Here is a 6716-nt window from a genome sequence, read left to right as displayed (position 1 = left end):
AAGTGCCCTGTCTCGCCACACCCATAGCAGGCCTGGCTTACTCCTGCACCAGGGACCTGGGTGATGGGTTTGGGTGGTGCTTTGCAAAACCGGATAGTATGGCCCTTCCGGTCACAGTTGGTGCAGTGCATTTCCCGGCAGGGGCCGTTGTGATGGAAATTGCACTTAGTGCACTTGGGTAGGCTCCCTGCATATGGCTTTGCTAGTACAGGGGCAACAGGAGTTGTGGCAGCACGGACAGCCACAACCTGTTGGTTCTTGGAAGAGGGTTGAGCTGATTTGCCCTTCCTTCGGTCCCAACGCTTTCTCTTGTTGTCGGCCGCTTTGGTTGGTGCTGAGACAGAAGTTGTAGTTGTTGTTGGAGGAGAAGGAACCTCATGATCGATAAGCCTTTGGGCCAATTGCTTGGCACTATCAAAGGTTGCAGGGTTCGATTCTAGAACGTTCCCTCGATACGGGGGTACCAAACCACAGATGTATCTCTCGATTTTCTTGCTTTCAGTGGGGACCATGTTGGGACATAGAGTCACTAGGTCGCTGAATCTGGTTGTATAAGCCACTATGTCGGAACCCTTCATCTTAAGATTCCACAGTTCCTCTTCGAGTTTCTGAACTTCGCCCATCGGGCAGTACTCCTTTCCCATTAGATCCTTCAGTGTCTCCCAGCCCATAGCGTTAGCTGCTACCAGTGAGAGTGATTTGACATGGCCATTCCACCATGTCAGGGCCCTTTCGGTGAAGGTGCAGGCAGCAAATTTTATCTTGCTTCCTTCAGGACAAGAGCACATCTCAAAGATTGCTTCCGTTCTTTCGATCCATTGGGACAGTGCAATGATCCCTCCGGTTCCGTTGAAGAACACTGGTTTGCAACTGATGAAGTCTTTATAGGTACACTCCCGTGTACGTGGTTGGCTTTCACCATGGTTAGAGTTGGTGCCCGTTCCAGCTCCACTGGCACCACCAGAATTTACTTGAGTCATGGCTGCGGCCACGGCTTCGGTCACGGCAGCCTGAAACATCACTGCATCGAACTGCGTGAGGGGGTGGTAGTGGTGGAGTTCGATTTACAGGCGTGCCTCTGGTCGGACGCTTGCGAGGCGGCATCTTTTACTGAAAGTTTATAGAGATGATGATAATAGTAAGAATCAATTGTAGGTATGGTGAGAGTGATTCATGGACTAAATCGCCATAGTCCAACCATCAGATAGAGACATAACAATAGAGTAGGGAAACACAAGAGTAAAGACTTTCCAATAGATTAGATAACTGCCAATATTACTGGTATTAATGATGTAAATGAGTTCGGGAAAAATGACCTAACAGTAGGTCTTACATCAAACCATAAGGGAAAATGTTAACAGCTTAGAAATCCAGTTAAAGTACTTGAAAGATAGGAATATTTTATAGACAAGTGCTTCATAGAGCACAGAAAAGAAAGGCTACTCCTTAACCCTAAAGAAAAGATGAGTCAGACGTCTTCTACCGGCGACGGATATTCCTCGGGTGAACCCTCAGATCTGCCAGTTGACGTACAACTTCTTGAAGATGTCGCTCATGCGCCCTCTGACGCACTCGGAGTTCTATGACTTCAACTCGGGATGCAGCTAGCTGTTGCTGCAGAGCCTCATTTTTTCTCCTAGTCCTTTCCATAGCCTCTTCGAGTTGACGAATGTGGACCGTGTTAACGCTAGAGTTGGCGTCAACTTCCATCACTCGGTCGATGGCTGCACGACCTTGCTCGACATTCCGAGCAATCCTACGGACCATAATGGGTAGGACTTGGTCAGCTGATCCTCCCTCGTTTAGGTTGTAAAAGCTTCGGTCCCCATTGAAGGGTAAAGGCTGACCCTGTTCATCACTCCAACGGTTCAAGTTTGTCGCCCACAAGGGTGTGGGGCCTTCAAATGCTGGTCGGGGGTTGAGATTTGGGACTTGAACCTCTTGGGGTAGGTTGTTGACCTCTGGCTCGGAGTCAGAACCATCTGAAAAGCCTTCTGCGAGGTGATCATCCAAAGGGATCGGATGATCCTCTTCTGGCTCATCATCGAGCCACCCACCATTGCCTTGGTTGGGAAAATACGGATCGCCGGGGAGATGGAAGCTAGCCATGTTATCTATGCGAGAATAGGGGAAAAAGAATAGTTAATAGACGCACTAATTAAGATAATTATAGGATGATCCTTACTAGTTACTCCAACATTTGTGTAGTGCATACCAGCCATATGCAACCAAGACAGGGTAGACCTTCGAATAAGTGACCCTAACTCTAAGCCCACAACCAAACAAGGAACAGGAAGTAAAGCAAAGGTCACAGATTCTAATTCTATAACACCCTAGTCACATGTAACCTTAGCGTATCCACTCAGCAACTATTGACCTACTAGTAAAGACCTTTTTAGTTCTCAAATAAGTAATTATAGTAGCACAAAATACTCCTATAGTATTTTAGTTTCATGTTTTGTTCTAATGTTATCACTGTAGTAGTGTTGGTAAGTTTTTAGACTTGTTGCAACCACACAACCATGCTTAGGCACATGCTAGTCACTCCTCGGAAAAATATAGTTGATCAGGCTATATCACTCCCAGATTTGACTATATGTCTCTAAGGCTAATCGTGTTGTTCAACATTCGTAATACTTTTGTTTCGTCCTAGTGACACTGATTTTAGTATGAATGCAGGTATGTATACTTAGTTAAATATTTTATTATTTAAAATTATAAACTCTTGGTCAGAGTATTTTAATCCCGATGTGTTTATAGTTTGTATATCCTTTATGGGTTGATATACTCGATTCACTATAAACAATGCTCTGATACCAATCTGTCACACCCCAAAACCGAAACGGCGGAAAAGTTCTGGGGCGGAGGACGTCATGTACAGTATCACAACAAAGCATAATAGTAAACAAGCAACAACATCATCCATTGCATTAATAATATAATTTTAATACAAGCGTGTTCTGTATAGTTTATAAGACACCAAAAATATGAATCAAAATAAGAGATGAGTCTTGAATGTGCTCCATCTTCTTAAAAGCTTCATCGGTACCTGTCTACTGATGACCTGAGAATACAAGTTATTTTGAAAGACTTTATCAGCATTAAAGCTGGTGAGTTCATAATTATTTAGTGTCATGGTTTGTATAAAAATGTTTGTAACAACGTAATGTAAGTGTTTGTGAAATGTCTGTAACAGTTGCAATTGTTTGTACTTCCTAGAAAATCCTATATTTTCTACTGAAATGTAGTCTTCTACCAAGACCCGACTTTTGTATGTTTGTTATTTTGTAAATGTATGAGTTTTCCCAGGTATAGCTATCATTATCAAAATATAGTTTACATTAGCATTTATATGAGAAGATCACAAAGTAAATACAATACGGAAAATAATGTTTTATCTCAGCAGTGACACTACTGACTGTAAAGTGATAAAATGAAGACTCCAAGTCGTATTCAATGTACTATACTCCTTGGGGAGTCTTATTGCCTTTAATTCTTATCTGGTTAATTAAAGGTTTAGATGTGAACTAGTTTGTAACCATGCTGATTGACGGCTGAATACATGACGACCTTTCGGTGTCATAAAATAGTGAGGTGACATTTTGTCACCCCTTGGCCTTACCGGCTGGGACTGTGGCTAGCAGTCGGGGTGTGGGAGTGTCTCTCCCGTATAGATCTATACACACGATGACCGCTCTCCCTCCAGGAGACTCTGGTTACAATGCGATACAACAATGCCTTGATGTATCCAAAAATAGTATTTCACATCCTAATTATCGTATTCTAATGTTTGTGTAGTATATTCTCATGTATAGTATAGTGTTAGTTCTCTTAGTTTCTCATCATAGTATGTTCTCTTGTATAGTGTATAGTATGTATTGTTTCTCGTTATAGTACGTTTGTAATGACTCATAAATGTACTGACTCTTGTATGTTTCGTTGTACTAGTAATAGTGAGTAGTAATCTCTTAAACTATACCTATTATAGTTTACTAGTAATGTTGTTTGTATGGCTGAGTGTTTTGAACTGAAATAACAGCTTTTATGTCTATACATATATACAAAATATATAACTGAGGATCAAACGACACTCGGACAAACAACAGGGTATTGTAAGTCCACAACCAAACAAGGAACATGAAATAAAGTGAGTTATCAGTCCTAAGTCCTTCAAACCTTACTTATATAACTATGTATGCATTAGACATGGTTTGAAAATATATACATTTGAAAAGTTAAAAGAAAAAGGTTTGGAATATAAGAACAAGTTTTATAAAGAGTTTAGTATGTAAAAGAGTTTGATAAACATTTTGAAGTAGTTTGTTTGATAAAACAGTTAAAAGTATAGTAAATCCATTTGTTTAATAGTTATTAATCACATGTCATTGATATAATAACTATAATGTTTCAACTTGTATCCCCTCAGGAAAGCATTTAAAATCATTTGAAAGGTTGATTAAGGGGTATGAACTCACCTGTAGTGAGTGGTTTGGATGGAAGTGCTGGATAGGATGCTAAGTGTCAAGTGAGGACTTGAGAACACATGGATCCTATTTAACATATAATGACACATATATGTATCTAATTAGTGATTAAACAACTAATTAAGAAAGTAAAGACACCTTTGGTCATGGAAAACACTTTGACTCAAGTGCTAGAAGCACAAAGGGTTGCATCTAAGGGTTGTAGGGCCTCACATTGGAGTTTACGGCCCAAGGGTAAACTCCCATGAGTTTACGGCACATGGGTTTACGGCCCAATGAGTTTACGGCCGTAAACTCATGGTATTTTGTACCATTTTGTGTGTTAAGGTCCTATAGTCATCATGGTATTTTGTACCATTTTGTGTGTTAAGGTCCTATAGTCATCTTAGGAAGGTGTTGTGGCAACTTTGCACCACAAATTAGGGTTTACGACCAAGGGAGATTTCCTTGGCCGTAAACACCCTTTTGATCATGATTTCTTGATGTTTTCTAGATGTTTAACATGTGATTGTAGTAAACAACAAGCTAAGGGTAGTGTACTTACGTTTTGAAGGCAAATGAGGGTGTTTTCGGCCCGAAACACTTAAGTGTTCTTGGTGTTCTTGAGGATATTGAAGATCTAGACCCAATAAGATGAATTTGTGGATGAATTCAAAAGTAAATCAAGAAGAAGTGATGTATTAACACATAGATGGAATGATTTACTTACATTTTTGGAAGACTGGAAGCAAAATCTTATGATCCTTGGGAGAGAATCCGATTTTTCTAGGCTTGGAATGGTAAAAGTGAAGAAAAATGACTAAGGGTCGTATATATAGCATGGCGTTTACGGCCACAATGATTTTACGGCCGTAAACTCATGGTCCTTGACCTTAAACTCCTCTTTTGAGGGTTTATGGCTTGCTTGATAGGTTACAACTTCAATTGGTACTTCCATTCACTTATTCCTTTGATGTACTAAGCTCAGAATGCTCAAATAGACTCTAAACAGTGCTAAAAGTTAGCAGGAACAAGTCTAACTTTGATTGGATTGAATGGATTGTACAAGATTGAAATTTTGGGTTGTCACACCATCCCCCCGTTAGAGAGAATTTCGTCCCGAAATTATAGTTTTAGCAATAAATAGTTACAATTAACTAAGCGAAAAGATGAGGATATTTCAATTTCATTTGATCCTCGCGCTCCCAAGTGAGTTCCGGTCCTCGCTTGGCGTTCCAGCGAACCTTCACTATTGGGATACGACTTTGCTTCGTTTGCTTGACCTCTCGGTTCATGATCTCTACAGGTTCTTCCACGAAATTGAGGCTCTCGTTGATCTCGATCTCGTCGAGTGGGATTACAAGAGTCTCGTCGGATAGGCACTTTTTCAAGTTCGAGACGTGGAAAGTAGGATGTACGTTACTAAGCTCGTGGGGTAGGTTGAGTTTGTAAGCTACAGGGCCGATTCTAGCAAGAATCTCGAAAGGCCCTATGTATCTTGGATTTAGCTTTCCACGCTTTTCGAAGCGTATCAAGACCTTCCAGGGTGAGACTTTCAAAAGGACTCGGTCTCCCACCTGGAATTCCAAAGGTTTCCTTCGTTTGTCTGCGTAGCTTTTCTGTCAGTCTCTAGAGGCTTTCAATCGTTCACAAATTTGAACGATCTTCTCTGTCGTTTCCCGAATGATCTCCGGACCCGTGAGAGTGCTGTCAGGAACTCGTCCTTTAGCTAACTGAGTGTCACCCAATTCAGCCCAGCACAGAGGGGATCTGCACTTTCGGCCATAGAGGGCTTCAAATGGAGCATCCTTTATGCTCGTGTGATAACTGTTGTTGTAGGAAAACTCGACAAGGGGTAAATGATTATCCCATGCCTTCCCAATGTCAATCACACAGGCTCGCAACATATCCTCCAAAGTTTGGATAGTTCTCTCACTTTGTCCGTCGGTCTGTGGATGGTAGGCTGTACTCATGTCCAGCCTCGTTCCAAGGGAACTTTGTAGCGACTGCCAGAACCTTGAAGTGAATCTACTATATCTATCGGAGATAATGGATATAGGGACACCATGCAGTCGTACGATCTCCTGAATGTAGGTTCTGTTGGATATAGTGTCTAAGTCCATAACTTTATTTGGTATGTACTTGACCCGACCCGGCATGGTCCATTTGGGTTGCATGGCATTGCAATACTTGGATAGACTAAATGAGAGAATAAGGCACTTATGATTATTAATATATTATAAGTTCTAATAT

Source organism: Lactuca virosa, chromosome 6 (genome assembly GCF_052849685.1).
Source record: "Lactuca virosa cultivar CGN04683 chromosome 6, Lactuca_virosa_CGN04683_v6, whole genome shotgun sequence".
Taxonomy (NCBI): domain Eukaryota; kingdom Viridiplantae; phylum Streptophyta; class Magnoliopsida; order Asterales; family Asteraceae; genus Lactuca; species Lactuca virosa.
This window is presented reverse-complemented; position numbering follows the sequence as displayed.